Source organism: Trachypithecus francoisi, unplaced genomic scaffold (genome assembly GCF_009764315.1).
Source record: "Trachypithecus francoisi isolate TF-2019V2 unplaced genomic scaffold, Tfra_2.0 Lachesis_group6, whole genome shotgun sequence".
NCBI lineage: Eukaryota > Metazoa > Chordata > Mammalia > Primates > Cercopithecidae > Trachypithecus > Trachypithecus francoisi.
Window position 1 is genome coordinate 113399989 of NW_022681471.1, and position 17986 is coordinate 113417974.

The following is a 17986-nucleotide window of genomic DNA, read 5'->3' on the forward strand; positions in this document are numbered from 1 at the left end:
ATACACCCCAGAGTGATCTCAGCTGAGGAGTGAGGGAGCTAAGGTACTTGTGTACCAACTCCCATCCTTCTTTTATTGAGGACTACCTGCAACACAGGGCAGGCAAAGTGTGCTTTGTTGGACACAGAAAGCCCTTAACAAAGGAATGCAGTGGTTGGCAGTTTGGGAGCTGGGTCATGTGCACTGAAACGTAGTAGCCAGGAGGATATGGGTGAAGTACAGGGCCCATTACAGCTTCTACGTATAAATGGCAAAATAAAATACTTATTGTAGTAGATCACAGTACACATTTTCTACTGAAGATGTCACTTGCTAAGCATATGTCATTATCTTAATTCAGGAATTGAATCAACGTGAATTATTCCTGGTATTTTCCCACTAAAAACTGGTGAGGGGTCTAATACCTGATGGATAGGGAAGCGGCATACTTGCTTTTGCCTAGCAGAGCTCCCATTTTGGAAACAGTATTGATGATGAAAATAATTTAAAAAATAGAAATTCGAAAGAACATCCTATGTCATATAATTCCACAAGTATCTCTCCCCTCCTGCATATTTTCCAAACTACATTTTCATCATAATGATGTAGAGATAAAGCCAGGGAAGCATATATTTATCTATCCATGTATCTATATTCACCTAATATATTTCTGTATAATAACATTACATGGTTGTATTACTAGCTCTTTCATATACTATTAACATATAAGATTATTATTATTACAAAGGCTTGTTTTTATTTTAAAAAATAGATGTGTCCCTAAGAAAACAGTTGATCAAATCCAAATGTCCCTTTGAAAAAGCGGCATGTTTTAATCTATTAGGATTTTTTGAAGGCTTCAATAAAATATCCTTATGGTTAAATCCCATGGTTCAAAAGCATACCAGACTTTCCCTCACTCTTATTTGTGCAAGTCATTACAAAACTGTACACGATTTGGGACTTAAGTATTAGTTCAATGAGAAAGCATCCTTGAATAAATTGATGAAAAGAGCAAAAGAGAAAGAGGACTTGAACAGAACATGTAATCAATATCAATGATTTGGTCGCCTGCTAGGCTCTGCAGTGATAAGGGCAAATGAGGTAATGGCATCGAGAGAGAATTAGGAAATGAAACTATCAGCAATGGAAATGTGGTTGAATAGATTGTCATATGATGTCCTGGGAAGCCCTGGGCTTGAAGGGGAGTGAGCAAGTCTTTTCAGTTGAGCAGCTTCCATACCATGGTGGTTTGGAGGTGATGGGGACATAGAAAAGGTAGAAGGCAGTTTCACCACTGTAAAATGTAAAAATACCTTAAAAGTGGCAGAAAGATCTATGTGTCTCACAGCATGCATTCTCCCCTTCTTCCTCAGTAATAAAACCCCTGAATTTTAACTAACCTCTTACCAAAAGGAACAACTAAACAGAAAGCCACTTCTCACACTCTAATCCTACCTCTAGAGTCAGATCAGCATGTTCTGGGGGCCAATCACCAAGTCTCCACAGAAGAAGAAGGCTTACATGCCAAAATAATTGCAGGTTGGTGTTTTACAATCTATAAAAATCTGGGAAATATATGTGGAAATGGATTCTGAGGTGCTAGACCAAAAATGAAAAAAACTGACAACTCTATATTGGGATGAATTGATCAATATGGGTCCACTTACCAGATATTCTTGATCCAGTAGGCTAACTTGAGGCTGAAAGTAGTTCTAATAGTTTATTTACTTGGTTGCTTGGCTAAAACCTGGAGTCAGTTGTGGCTTATTATAAATAAAGTTGAGATGCAAGAAATTCATTTGCAATAACTCTAAAGACTTACGAACATAGTAATGTTTGAGTTGATTCATTTCCACATTTACACTGATGATGTTACTTGAGAACCCCCAAAAGACAATTCCTTCCCTCATGGCCTTGAGAAATTAATTGGTGAGGGGAGTGCCTCTCCTCTGTCAACCAGAATTACTGACAGGAGATAATATGTAGAAACAGGCTTCATGATGTTAATGTGTTATGAGTATCTTGACATGATGGAGACCAGCAGGCAGTACTTAATTCCAGAAGCAAGATGATCATGGTTCCTAGACTGAAAATTAGAAGAGTCTAAGCCACAGGGATCTGTGGCAGTAATGGATTGATGATGGGATCCCCAGGTGTGAGGATCCTAGATAGTCTATTAAGCCGCTAATTTGGATTCTATAACACCACCACTACCATTCCATATCTGATGAACAGAGGTTAGACATACGCCAAAAAAGAAAAATACCAAGTTGGGGGGGCGGAGCAAGATGGCCGAATAGGAACAGCTCCAGTCTCCAACTCCCAGCGCGAGCGACACAGAAGACCTGTGATTTCTGCATTTTCAACTGAGGTACTGGGGTCATCTCTCTAGGGAGTGCCGGACAATCGGTGCGGGTCAGCTGCTGCAGCCTGACCAGCGTGAGCTGAAGCAGGGCGAGGCATCGCCTCACCTGGAAGCGCAAGGGGGAAGGAAATCCCTTTTCCTAGCCAGGGGAACTGAGACAACACCACCTGGAAAATCGGGTAACTCCCACCCCAATACTGCGCTTTAAGGAAACAGGCACACCAGGAGAATATATCCCACACCTGGCCGGGAGGGTCCCACGCCCACGGAGCCTCCCTCACTGCTAACACAGCCGTCTGCGGCGATCTATCCGCAAGGCAGCAGCGAGGCTGGGGGAGGGGCGCCCGCCATTGCTGAGGCTTAAGTAGGTAAACAAAGCCGCTGGGAAGCTCGAACTGGGTGGAGCTCACAGCAGCTCAAGGAAGCCTGCCTGTCTCTGTAGACTCTACCGCTGCGGACAGCGCACAGCTGCAGTCCATTAGGGGAAAGAGCGGGCGCTGCAGACCCGAACGACTCTGTCTGACAGCTTAAGCTTTGAGAGCCGTGGATCTCCTAACGCGGAGGTTGAGATCTGAGAACGGACAGACTGCCTGCTCAGGTGGGTCCCTGACCCGAGTAGCCTAGCTGGGAGACATCCCCCACTAGGGGCAGTCTGAACCCCACACCTCACAGGGTGGCGTCACCCCTGAGAGGAAACTTCCAAAGAAAGAATCAGACAGGTACACTCGCTGTTCAGCAATATTCTATCTTCGGCAACCTCTGCTGCTGATACCCAGGCAAACAGGGTCTGGAGTGGACCTCAAGCAATCTCTAACAGACCAACAGACAGTCCTTCTGACTGTCAGACGGAAAACTATCAAACAGGAAGGACACCTATACCAAAACCCCATCAGTACGTCACCATCATCAAAGTCCAGAGACAGATAAAACCACAAAGATGGGGAAGAAGCAGGGCAGAAAAGCTGGAAATTCAAAAAATAAGAGTGCATCTCCCCCTGCAAAGGAGCGCAGCCCATCGCCAGCAACGGATCAAAGCTGGTCAGAGAATGACTTGACGAGATGAGAGAAGAAGGCTTCAGTCCATCAAACCTCTCAGAGCTAAAGGAGGAATACGTACCCAGCGCAAAGAAACTAAAATCTTGAAAAAAAAGTGGAAGAATGACAGCTAGACTAATTAATGCAGAGAAGATCATAAACGAAATGACAGAGATGAAAACCATGACACGAGAAATACGTGACAAATGCACAAGCTTCGGTAACCGACTCGATCAACTGGAGGAAAGAGTATCAGCGATTGAGGATCAAATGAATGAAATGAAGCGAGAAGAGAAACCAAAAGAAAAAAGAAGAAAAAGAAATGAACAAAGCCTGCAAGAAGTATGGGATTATGTAAAAAGACCAAATCTACGTCTGATTGGGGTGCCTGAAAGTGAGGGGGAAAATGGAACCAAGTTGGAAAACACTCTTCAGGAAATCATCCAGGAGAACTTCCCCAACCTAGTAGGGCAGGCCAACATTCAAATTCAGGAAATACAGAGAACGCCACAAAGACTCCTCCAGAAGAGCAACTCCAAGACACATAATTGCCAGATTCACCAAAGTTGAAATGAAGGAAAAAATCTTAAGGGCAGCCAGAGAGAAAGGTCGGGTTACCCACAAAGGGAAGCCCATCAGAATAACAGCAGACCTCTCGGCAGAAACTCTACAAGCCAGAAGAGAGTGGGGGCCAATATTCAACGTTCTTAAAGAAAAGAATTTTCAACCGAGAATTTCATATCCAGCCAAACTAAGCTTCATCAGTGAAGGAGAAATAAAATCCTTTACAGATAAGCAAATGCTTAGAGATTTTGTCACCACCAGGCCTGCCTTACAAGAGACCCTGAAGGAAGCCCTAAACATGGAAAGGAACAAACGGTACCAGCCATTGCAAAAACATGCCAAAATGTAAAGACCATCGAGGCTAGGAAGAAACTGCATCAACTAACGAGCAAAATAACCAGTTAATATCATAATGACAGGATCAAGTTCACACATAACAATATTAACCTTAAATGTCAATGGACTAAATGCTCCAATTAAAAGACACAGACTGGCAAACTGGATCAAGAGTCAAGACCCATCAGTCTGCTGTATTCAGGAGACCCATCTCACATGCAGAGACATACATAGGCTCAAAATAAAGGGATGGAGGAAGATCTACCAAGCAAATGGAGAACAAAAAAAGCAGGGGTTGCAATCCTAGTCTCTGATAAAACAGACTTTAAACCATCAAAGATCAAAAGAGACAAAGAAGGCCATTACATAATGGTAAAGGGATCAATTCAACAGGAAGAGCTAACTCTCCTAAATATATATGCACCCAATACAGGAGCACCCAGATTCATAAAGCAAGTCCTTAGAGACCTACAAAGAGACTTAGACTCCCATACAATAATAATGGGAGACTTCAACACTCCACTGTCAACATTAGACAGATCAACGAGACAGAAAGTTAACAAGGATATCCAGGAATTGAACTCATCTCTGCACCAAGCGGACCTAATAGACATCTATAGAACTCTCCACCCCAAATCAACAGAATATACATTCTTCTCAGCACCACATCGCACTTATTCCAAAATTGACCACATAATTGGAAGTAAAGCACTCCTCAGCAAATGTACAAGAACTGAAATTATAACAAACTGTCTCTCAGACCACAGTGCAATCAAACTAGAACTCAGGACTAAGAAACTCAATCAAAACCGCTCAACTACATGGAAACTGAACAACCTGCTCCTGAATGACTACTGGGTACATAACGAAATGAAAGCAGAAATAAAGATGTTCTTTGAAACCAATGAGAACAAAGATACAACATACCAGAATCTCTGGGACACATTTAAAGCAGTGTGTAGAGGGAAATTTATAGCACTAAATGCCCACAAGAGAAGCAGGAGAGATCTAAAATTGACACTCTAACATCACAATTAAAAGAACTAGAGAGGCAAGAGCAAACACATTCAAAAGCTAGCAGAAGGCAAGAAATAACTAAGATCAGAGCAGAACTGAAGGAGATAGAGACACAAAAAACCCTCCAAAAAATCAATGAATCCAGGAGTTGGTTTTTTGAAAAGATAAAAAAATTGACAGACCACTAGCTAGACTAATAAAGAAGAAAAGAGAGAAGAATCAAATAGACGCAATAAAAAATGATAAGGGGATATCACCACCGACCCCACAGAAATACAAACAACCATCAGAGAATACTATAATGCCTCTACGCAAATCAACTAGAAAATCTAGAAGAAATGGATAATTTCCTGGACACTTACACTCTCCCAAGACTAAACCAGGAAGAAGTTGAATCCCTGAATAGACCAATAGCAGGCTCTGAAATTGAGGCAACAATTAATAGCCTACCCACCAAAAACAGTCCAGGACCAGATGGATTCACAGCTGAATTCTACCAGAGGTACAAGGAGGAGCTGGTACCATTCCTTCTGAAACTATTTCAATCAATAGAAAAAGAGGGAATCCTCCCTAACCTTTTTATGAGGCCAACATCATCCTGATACCAAAGCCTGGCAGAGACACACAAAAAAAGAGAATTTTAGACCAATATCCCTGATGAACATCGATGCAAAAATCCTCAATAAAATACTGGCAAACCGGATTCAGCAGCACATCAAAAAGCTTATCCACCATGATCAAGTGGGCTTCATCCCTGGGATGCAAGGCTGGTTCAACATTCGCAAATCAATAAACGTAATCCAGCATATAAACAGAACCAAAGACAAGAACCACATAATTATCTCAATAGATGCAGAAAAGGCTTTTGACAAATTTCAACAGCCCTTTATGCTAAAAACGCTCAATAAATTTTGGTATTAATGGAACGTACCTCAAAATAATAAGAGCTATTTATGACAAACCCACAGCTAATATCATACTGAATGGGCAAAAACTGGAAAAATCCCTTTGAAAACTGGCACAAGACAGGGATGCCCTCTCTCACCACTCCTATTCAACATAGTGTTGGAAGTTCTGGCTAGGGCAATCAGGCAAGAGAAAGAAATCAAGGGTATCCAGTTAGGAAAAGAAGAAGTCAAATTGTCCCTGTTTGCAGATGACATGATTGTATATTTAGAAAACCCCATCGTCTCAGCCCAAAATCTCCTTAAGCTGATAAGCAACTTCAGCAAAGTCTCAGGATACAAAATTAATGTGCAAAAATCACAAGCATTCTTATACACCAGTAACAGACAAGCAGAGAGCCAATCAGGAATGAACTTCCATTCACAATTGCTTCAAAGAGAATAAAATACCTAGGAATCCAGCTTACAAGGGATGTAAAGGACCTCTTCAAGGAGAACTACAAACCACTGCTCAGTGAAATCAAAGAGGACACAAACAAATGGAAGAACATACCATGCTCATGGATAGGAAGAATCAATATCGTGAAAATGGCCATACTGCCCAAGGTGATTTATAGATTCAATGCCATCCCCATCAAGCTACCAATGACTTTCTTCACAGAATTGGAAAAAACTGCTTTAAAGTTCATATGGAACCAAAAAGAGCCCGCATTGCCAAGACAATCCTAAGTCAAAAGGACAAAGCTGGAGGCGTCACGCTACCTGACTTCAAACTATACTACAAGGCTACAGTCACCAAAACAGCATGGTACTGGTACCACAACAGAGATATAGACCAATGGAACAGAACAGAGTCCTCAGAAATAATACCACACATCTACAGCCATCTGATCTTTGACAAACCTGAGAGAAACAAGAAATGGGGAAAGGATTCCCTATTTATAAATGGTGCTGGGAAAATTGGCTAGCCATAAGTAGAAAGCTGAAACTGGATCCTTTCCTTACCCCTTATACGAAAATTAATTCAAGATGGATCAGAGACTTAAATGTTAGACCTAATACCATAAAAACCCTAGAAGAAAATCTAGGTAGTACCATTCAGGACATAGGCATGGGCAAGGACTTCATGTCTAAAACACCAAAAGCAACGGCAGCAAAAGCAAAAATTGACACATGGGATCTAATTAAACTAAAGAGCTTTTGCACAGCTAAAGAAACTACCATCAGAGTGAACAGGCAACCTACAGAATGGGAAAAAATTTTTGCAACCTACTCATCTGACAAAGGGCTAATATCCAGAATCTACAAAGAACTCAAACAAATATACAAGAAAAAAACAAACAACCCCATCAAAAAGTGGGGAAAGGATACGAACAGACATTCTCAAAAGAAGACATCCATACAGCAACAGACACATGAAAAAATGCTCATCATCACTCGCCATCAGAGAAATGCAAATCAAAACTACAATGAGATACCATCTCACACCAGTTAGAATGGCAATCATTAAGAAGTCAGGAAACACAGGTGTTGGAGAGGATGTGGAGAAATAGGAACACTTTTACACTGTTGGTGGGATTGTAAACTAGTTCAACCATTATGGAAACAGTATGGCGATTCCTCAAGGATCTAGAACTAGATGTACCATATGACCCAGCCATCCCACTACTGGGTATATACCCAAAGGATTATAAATTACTCTACTACAAGACACATGCACGTATGTTTATTGTGGCACTATTCACAATAGCAAAGACTTGGAATCAACCCAAATGTCCATCTGTGACAGACTGGATTAAGAAAATGTGGCACATATACACCATGGAATACTATGCAGCCATAAAAAAGGATGAGTTTGCATCCTTTGTAGGGACATGGATGCAGCTGGAAACCATCATTCTTAGCAAACTATCACAAGAAGAGAAAACCAAACACCGCATGTTCTCACTCATAGGTGGGAACTGAACAATGAGATCACTTGGACTCGGGAAGGGGAACATCACACACTGGGGCCTATCATGGGGAGGGGGGAGGAGGGAGGGATTGCATTGGGGAGTTATACATGATATAAAAGTCATGCACATGTACCCTAGAACTTAAAGTATAATAAAAAAAAAAAAAAAAAAAAGAAAAATACCAAGTTGGGACCTCTCACCTACTTCTAAAACCTGGTCCCCGAACTTTCAGACCAGGGCTCCTTGAGTGAAAGGGAGGCTGTGTGCTCCAAGAAATAACACTGCAAATACTCCTCAACTCTCTGGATCTCCCTTCTAGCCCTCATCAGTGAGACTCCACTGGGAGACTCATTTTACCTTAGTAAATGTGCACTGGGAAAGGGAAAAGTGTACATCTTTGGGGGATTATTGGACACTGGCTCTGAGATCTCACTAATTCTTGAGGACCAAGAATGTTACTGTGACCCATTAATCAGATGGACAGAAGTTAAATGGAGTTTGGACAGGAGTCCACCTAATGGTAGGGCCTGTGGGACACTGAACCCATCCCAGGGTTGTTTCCTCAGTTTCTAAATATTACTGAAACATTCTCAGAAACTGTTTATGGCAGATTGTATTTTCCAAAGATGGTGGCAATGATATCTACAATCTTGATGGTGTTCTGAATGTGACTTTAAGACTCCCTCAGAGACTCCCTCCCTCAGTGGAGTCTATTTCTCCACCCTCTTGAATCTGAGAGGGCCCTATGATTGCTTTGATCAATACAGTAGGATAGAAATGACATGGTGTCAGTTCCAGGTGTAACCCTTATCTGGCCAGGCAGTTTCTGTTTCCTGACTCTTGGAAAACCACCACCCTATAAGAAGTGAAACTGCTCTGAGACCACCATGCTGTGAGAAGCCCAAGTCTCAAGGAGAGTCTCTAGAATATAAGATGTCACATGACAGAGAGGCAACTCTTACTTGACTAATTGGTTTGACAATGAGGATGGGCTTTTTTAGATTGCAGTATATGGCAGGCATCTTGAATGAGCTAAAGCTGCACTTCCAAGCTTTTAATGAAAATAGAATTAAAGCATGTGTTGAAATGAAAGTTCTTTAGAAATAATAATGTAGTGACAAATACTTAATGAAAAAACTTGTGCTAACTTCTCTACGTACATTAGGCTAAACAACCTGCCTGTTGAGAGACCAGGTATGGTGGTTCTTGCCTATAATCCCAGCACTTTGGGAGGCTGAGGCAGGAGGATTGCTTGAGGCCAGAAGTTCGAGACCAGCTGGTCAACATAGTAAGACCCTGTTTCTACCAAAAAAAAAAAAAAGAAAAAGAGAAAAGAAAAATGGTACCTGTTGGAGAAAAAAGATACATCATTAAAAATATTTTTTGGTTGACAGATTATGTAACATTTAGCATATACTCAGCAAGAGTTCACCAAATTGAGTGACATTTGCATAGCAAAACTCCTCCCTTCCTATATACATACTTGTAAAAGCAAGGTTTCTCACTGCTTATGTCTACAATAATGTGCCAGTAATATCAAAATAGGGCAATATCAAAGTCATATCAAATAAAATATAAAAATAAGGCACCTGCCTTCCAAGAGTCTAGAAGCTGGAACTGCCTAGTCATTTAGGGTTATTCCTGGAACTGGCACGATAAAAATAGGAATAAATTGCTGAATTGTTGCTGAACCCTGCCTCATTCCAGCAATAAGTCCTATTCATCCATGAATACATGAACTAATTTTTAAAAGTCAGCCCATCCATATTACTAAGAAATGTAATTTCAATTCACTTTTTATATTTAATGATTATTTATCAACATTTATACTTGCACACTGTTTTTGACAATTGTGTGCAAATAATAACTGTAGTGATAATTCAGAAGAATATTTTTAACACTTAGAGATGAAATTTAAAATTCCAGTTAATATGATGGTAATTATGTCAGGTGATGGACATGTTAATTAGCTTGATTGTGATGACCATTTCACACTGTTTATCAAAACATGTACACCATATATATACAATTCTTATTTGTCAGCCATACCTCAATAAAGCTGGAAACAAAAAAGAAAAAAATTCCAGCTGATAGTTATATATAAACACACACATTGAGAAGTATGATAGAGTACAAATAAAACTATAAAAATTATATACTTATTAGCATAAAATTCTATGGAAATTCAAGTCCAACAAGAAAAAGATGTAAAGCTTTAATACAAAAAGCTTGTTTTAGGCTGAGCATGGTGGCTCACGCCTGTAATCCCAGCACTTTGGGAGGCTGAGGCGGGTGCATCACCTGAGCTCAGGAGTTCGAGGCCAGCCTGGCCAACCATGGCCAACATGGTTAAACCCCGCCTCCACTAAAAATACAAAAATTAGCCAGGCGCGGTGGCGGGTGCCTATAATCCCAGCTACTGCAGGCTGAGGCAGTAGAATTGCTTGAACCAGGGAGGTGGACGTTGTTGCAGTGAGCCGAGATGGTGCCACTGCACTCCAGCACGGGTGACGGAGTGAGACTCTGTCTCCAAAACAAAACAAAACAAAAGCTAGTTTTGGTATTTTTAAAATTAATTAAATCGTGATATGTTTTGTTGATTATCTAAAGAAAATGATGGAGAAAATGTTAATAATGCAGATTAAACTTAAAACCGCATTCTATCTGTAGCCATTAAATTGTGGATAGCACAAAAATTTGAGAAAATATTCTTTCAATATTTGAAAACTCATCTGATTCTGTAAAGCAGTAACTCATATCATTGATGAAAAAATGAAGTTTGGTCATATATCTTCATTTTTTTAGTTTCATCTTACTTGTTAATGCAAACAAAATTATCAACCAATATCCTTGTCATAACTATACTCATTAGTTAGCAATATGAGTAACTTTTTGGCCAAATTGGGTAGTAGGCAAGCCTTTATTTGCAGTCTGGTTTTGTCAGATCGTTGTTGAATTGCAAACATGGGTTGGAGAAAAAAAATTAACAAAAGTGATCTTTGACAGTCACTTGGCTCTATGGAATTTATAATATTTGTAATAAAGAACATCATAAATGTTTTTTAAGATGTAAATTTTGCACTAAATATCCTTTACATTAGTAAAATTTATAATTAATATAATCTTTTTTTCTAGAGATCTGATAGTTAAACATTTACTATCATATCACCACAGCCAGCCAAGATGGGACTGAAGGTAACTGCAATGAAATGGGTGAAAAGAAACTAAGTCAGAATGAACTCATTATCAGGAGCAGAAACTAGGACTACAGGCTCTACTCAGATTTTCTTCCTTGCTGTGCCATGTACATATTTTCACATTTTGAGTGATTTCTCTTTCTTTCATCTTCCTTTACACCACTATTGTATATTAGTGAGCTGGTGGTTGAGAAGGGATCGTGACAGAAATAGTATCCCTCCGACATCTTGGATGAGGAGCTACAAAAAGTGATGAAATATTGGATTATTTTATTTGGGACTAGGATAGTTTCCATTATTTGAAATGGGAACATTGCATATATGAGAAGATGAATCTTCAGAAATGTTGACCAGCCAAAGGGGTAGACAGTTCAGTAAACCTTGCACCTTTTTCTATGTCTGGGAATGATCCACAGTGTAAGTTTTGAAGATGAGAAGAGTCCTGCCGCCTACTAGGGAAACTAAAATATGTGATTTTCCCACCCTTTCGGGCCTAGATTTTTTTTTTTTTTTCATATTACATAAGCTGAGAAAAATTGCATCCTTTCACTCGGGATTTCAGATCTGGAGAAAGAAATAGGGAACAGTTTAGAATTCTTTGCAGTTTTATCCACAGTAGCTGGCATCCAAAGGTGACAGAGCCAGGGGTAGCATCCATGGCTCAGAGGCAGCTTCTTTAATAGACTCTATGATGTAATTTTGGCAGTGGATACAACTGCCTGGCTTCCTTTGTTTCCTGCCCATGTTCGCAGCTGATTCTCTAACCTTCCTGTTAATTCTGTGAGCTATTCGATACATTGCTATAAATTCATTTTCTCTCTAAGGTAAGTAGAGTTGGTTTCTGTTGTTGGAGCTAATAAAATATGCCCAGAAGGAAGTCTTTGAAAGCATCATGCTGTGATTTCAGAATGCAGGCATTTCCTAACGGGACCCCTGGCTAGCAGCTAGAAATCTGATGCTGGGAAGTTGAGAAGACCATAAAGACTGGGGATGTGTCCAGCTGCTTAGCATAACATCCACGGGCACGGAGCAAGATAAATTGCCCCAAAGTTCCTACTGTTCTTGTAGGTTTATTATAGGAGAGAATTATCTTGATGACGGTAAAATCTCTTCTAAATTCATGCATTTCCTTTCAACTTTTTTTTTTTTTTTTGCAATAGTCATAGCTTTGTCATATTTTTAAAACATGGCTAGCCAGACACAATAATTTCTGAAATCCGTCAACATTTTTCTTTATAGTGTTTCAGGACCTTTTAGAAAACAACATTATCCAAGTCAGGGTAAATGTTCCAGGAGCAAACTGACCACCAAAACTCGCCAGGTTACTCATCTCTCAGCTTATGGTCTGTGTTTAGCAATCAAAGTCAATGTCACTAAAATTGCTTATCCGTGGGGTAATAGCTCAAAATTGCCTTGGCAGTTATATTCATTTTCTACTGCTACCTTAAAAATCACCACAAATTTGGGCAGTTTAAAACAAGACAAGTTTATCATCTCATAGTTCTGTAGGTGAGAAGTCCAGGCGGGTGTCACTGTTCTAGGCCTTACAAGGCTGAAATCCAGGTGGCAGCTGGCTTGAGCTCTTTTTTGGAGGCTCTGGGGAAAAAAATCCACTTCCAAGATCACTCAGGTTATTGGTAGAACTCAGTTTTTTGCTGTTGTAAAGGTGTTTTTTTTTTTTCCCCCGCCCTGGGCTCTAATCTAACCTTTCTCATCTCCTTGAGGCTGTCTGCATTCCTCATCATGTTGCCTCCTTCATCTTCATTCTGGTGATGGTGCACAGAGCCGTTTTCATGCTTCATGTCTCTCTGACTTCCCTTTTTGTCACATCACATCTTTTCCGACCCCAGCCAGAGAAGTTTCTCTGGTTTTAAGGACTCATGTGATTAGACTGCCACCCCATTCCATCCCCAGATAATCTAGGCTAATCTCTCTATTTTAAGGCTCATAGCCTCAAACACATCTGAGAAGCCCCTTTTGCCATGTAATATAATGTATTCACAGGTTCTAGGGATTAGGGCATGGACATTTTTGGGGAGACATTCTCCTTATCATAGCAATCCTCTGGATTTTTAGCCAAAGACTCCAAAGATAAGGTTTCCTACCACTTCTAATAATTTCATTTCAGATTCTCAGGACATTGTAGGGTGCCATGGACTGAATGTGCCCTTCCTCCAAATTCGTGTATTGAAGCCCTAACCCTCAGTGTGACAGTATTAGTACCTTTGGGAGGTAATTAGCTTTTGATGAGGTCAGGAGGGTGGGGCCCCCATGATGGGATTAGGACCCTTACAAGAAGAAGAGACTCTAGAGTTTCCTCTCTTTGTCATGTGGGGATACAGCAAGAAGATAACCATCTGCAAGCCAGGAAACGGGCCTTCACCAGGAAATGAGTCACTGGCACCTTGATCTCAGACTCCCAGCCTCCAGAACTTTAAAAAATAAATGTCTATTGTTTAAGCCACCTAGTCTTTGGTATTTTGTTATAGCAGCCTGAACTGACTAAGACATATGGGTAGCATTTTGTCTGCTGCATTGTGAAAGTAGAATCAATAAATTTTTCTTTCTTGGCTATAAAATTGGGCATCTTTAATAAAGCTTATGAAAGAAAGAATGAAGTGTCTGTCTTCTAAACTTTGGCACCTTCCTATCTCCCAGATGACCTGCAGCACAGTATCACCAGTGAAGGCAACTGCAGCTGAGACCTCCATCCCTAGTTGGAGATATTTGTCTCTGGCCTCTGGATGGCTCTTCCCATATTCTTTATGGAAGTGCTTTGTACTTTGGAGCCTCTGCCCACTAGCTCTGAAGGGTTCGGCTTCTATAGACATAAAAGCTGACCCCCCTGGGCCCTCAGCAGAACAAATGAGTGGAAGGGAAAGTCCTTAAGGCCGTGCCTCAACAACACTGTGCTTTGGAATTACCTGGGCATGTTAAAAAAGTACCCATGCACAGAGGATCTGGTCCAATTGGTGTAGAGTGGGGCCTGAGTATAGGTATTTTTAAAAAAATATTTTCCATCACTTCCCTTTACTCCATAGCCACAGTAACTAGATTGAGCCAGGCTACTCTGAGGTATCCATTACAACTTTGATTGGGAGAAGCAATGCCAAAATGTTAAGGTTATTTCCAGAAGGTGGAATGTGGGTGGTGGTTATTTTCTTCTTGGTACTTGTTTGTATTTTGAACATTTCTGTAGAAAACTCAAAACAAAATATTCTGTAAAAAAACAGAGACAAAATGTTGCCTTCTCAGAGGGGGTCCCCTCTCATTCCCCATTCCTACATTATTGTCTCTAACAGCATCTTCTTATTTTCCTTTCTCAGTCTGTATCGTATGTTGTACTAATACACATTTCATTCATTTGCCTGTTTATTGTCTCTCTCTCACTAGCTATAAGGTCATGAAGGCAGCTTCATATTTATTGTGTTGATCACTATATGCCCAGGTACCCAGGTATGGTAAAGTTTTGATTTATCCAGGTATCCTTCATTATTTGAACTCTCACTCCCTAACTGCTCACTATAACAACTTGCAATTATTTTTATTCCAGATTTAATATTTGAAATAAAAATCTGCTATTGCAAATCAGCAAGTGAATGCCAGAAAATCTGTTCAAGTTGCAAGTGAACCCAGGTAAGAGGATGCAGATTGTGTTGCAGGCCCATCTCAGGTACTGTCTGATAGGGATACATGTTGTCTAGATGTACGTCATCAAAATCCAGATCAGCATTCCCAATTGTTAAGTGAAAATGTCTTTTCACAAAGTAGAACTCAACTGAGTGCAGTGGCTCATGCCTATAATCCCAGCACTTTGGGAGGCCAAGGTAGATGGATCACTTGAGGCCAGGAGTTCAAGACCAGCCTGGGCAACATGGTGAAACCCCGTTTCTACAAAAAACAGAAAAAATTATCCGGGTGTGGTGGCACATGCCTGTAGTCCCAGCTACTTGAGAGGCTGAGGTGGGAGGATCGCCTGAGCCTGGGAGGTCAAGGCTACAGTGAGCCGAGATTACTCCATTGAACTCCAGCCTGGGCCACAGAGCAAGACCCTGTCTCGAAAAAAAGAAATTAGATAAAAAAAGAAAGTAGAACTCATTCAGAAAGTAGAACTCAGTTCATCATCCCTTGGGGGAAAGGGAAGAAGAGAAGCCATGAATACTCAATGCAGAATTTTCAGAAGAAATTGTAGATCATACCCACAAAACCATTGCTATAGCAAGTAAATATGATCATGACGTCAAAGGAAAAACCACATTCCAGAAATGCAACGACATGCTGGGTCTTATGCTATCAGTAGCTGTATAACATTAAGCAAAGAGAACACGAACAGATGTCCATTTTGAGAGCTTTTGTGCTCCTCACGCTGTTTCATCTATAGCTTCAGATGATGGTTCAGGGCCACACCACTTCCAGAATCTTGCATGCCAATAAAGCTGCCTTTCAGTTCTCTGCATTTGGACTTGGAGGATGTGAGACATCTACTGTTCCACTCATTCTTTTACTTACCCTCAAACCCCGACTGCGACTGAAGCTTCCACTGGTCACCAGATTCTGCTGAGGCAACTCTCCATTAGTCAATAACCATTATTTGAAAATTGCCATATTATTTCATTTCATTCTTGTGAGTGTAATTTGCATTCATCCTTTGTAGTATCTTGAACATATTACTTCCACTATGGTTATTTATGTTTTGTAATACTCACTGAATGTAGAAGAAAGATGAAATTCGTATGCTCTACAACAGTCCATCTCTCAGTGTCCTGAACCAGCAGGATCAGCATCAGCAGGAGTGTGTTAGAGATGCTAACTCTTGGTCCTTACTCCAGACCTACTTTCTCTGAAACTCTGTGTCCCAAGATCTGTGCTTTAACAAACTCCTCGATGGATTCTGATGCATGCCAAAAATTGAGAATCCCTATTCCACCATATAATGGCATACTGCACACAAATAATTAGGTACAGCAGTAGGTGTTTTAAATGTTTTCCATTATGTTTAAATATTTGGTGGATGATTACATATGGGTTTAAGAATATTTTAGTAATATTTGAGAAAATTGGTTGTGGCTTTTGGATGAACTGAGATTACATTATTTTTGCCATTTAAAACAATAGAATATAAGCTTCCTCTATATGAAAATTTGCTATCCAACGTGTTTTCAGGAACGGATTAGATTCAGACAGCATGGATGTTGAGAGATTAAAAGGCAACAGTCAAGAATTCCTTCACAGCATGAACAGCCTGCCTGGTTGAAAAGCTGCTCCATTGGCCAGGCGTGGTGGCTCATGCCTGTAATCCTAGCACTTTGGGAGGCCGAGGTGGGCAGATCACCTGAGGTCAGGAGTTTGAGACCAGCCTGACCAACATGGAGAAACCCTGTCTCTACTAAAAAAGTACAAAATCAGTCAGGCGTGGTGGTGCGTGCCTGTAATCCCAGCTACTCGGAAGGCTGAGGCAGGAGAATTGCTTGAATCTGAGAGGTGGAGGTTGCGGTGAGCCAAGGTCATGCCACTGCACTCCAGCCTGGGCAACAAGAGCAAAACTCCGTCTAAAAAAAAAAAAAAAAAAGCTTGTCCCATCTTTGCCTCATTTGTAACTGCCTCATGACAGAATGTGTATATAGGCCAGATGGGAAAAACTATGCAGTGGTGATATGAAATACTTGGGAAAATTATGTAAAAGTTTTTTAGGATTTTTAAGAAAAAAGGATTGAAGGAAACACCAAGGGAAAACTCAAGGCTGTATGGCATGTTAGCTCAAATTCTCACTCCAGAAGTGTTATATATAGAGAATGGCAGTTTGAAAACAGAAATGATGTGAACCAGACTCTTCAATTAACCCAATTTCTTCAGGTCACCATCAACCACAACCAGTCAAGAGAAGGTCTAACAGAAAACTCTGTTTCTAGTGGAACACCACTTGTCAGCCTTCCGAGAGCAGACACCATTAATCCAACAAGTCTACACTCAAGCCTTGCCATTTCTCAGAACAGTCATGAAACAGTCCCTGATTACATAAAGTTCAAAAAGACTCAAACAGAACGGTGATCCAAGAAGATAATTTCTTGTGGTGACAGGTGATCCAGAAAATCAGCTTTACCCTTCTGTTTCAATTATATGTAGTTCAAAACATACACGTTTTTCTTTCTTTTTTTTTTTTTTTTTTGAGACGGAGTCTTGCTCTGTCGCCCGGTCTGGAGTGCAGTGGCCGGATCTCAGCTCACTGCAAGCTCCGCCTCCCGGGTTCACGCCATTCTCCTGCCTCAGCCTCCCGAGTAGCTGGGACACAGGCGCCCGCCACCTCGCCCGGCTAGTTTTTTGTATTTTTAGTAGAGACGGGGTTTCACCGTGTTAGCCAGGATGGTCTCGATCTCCTGACCTCGTGATCCGCCCGTCTCGGCCTCCCAAAGTGCTGGGATTACAGGCTTGAGCCACTGCGCCCGGCCAGAAGTATTACCTTCTAATAAATATTAGTGCTGCTAATTGGTAATTCTGGTTTTCAAGTCTTGGCACATGGAAATATTTTGTTTATACCTCCCTGATGTTGGGTAGGGCGTTGTCGGCCTTGTGACTATTCTGCAAGTGACATGTGTTGCTTCTAGGTCAGAACAATCACTGGTCAATGTGAAA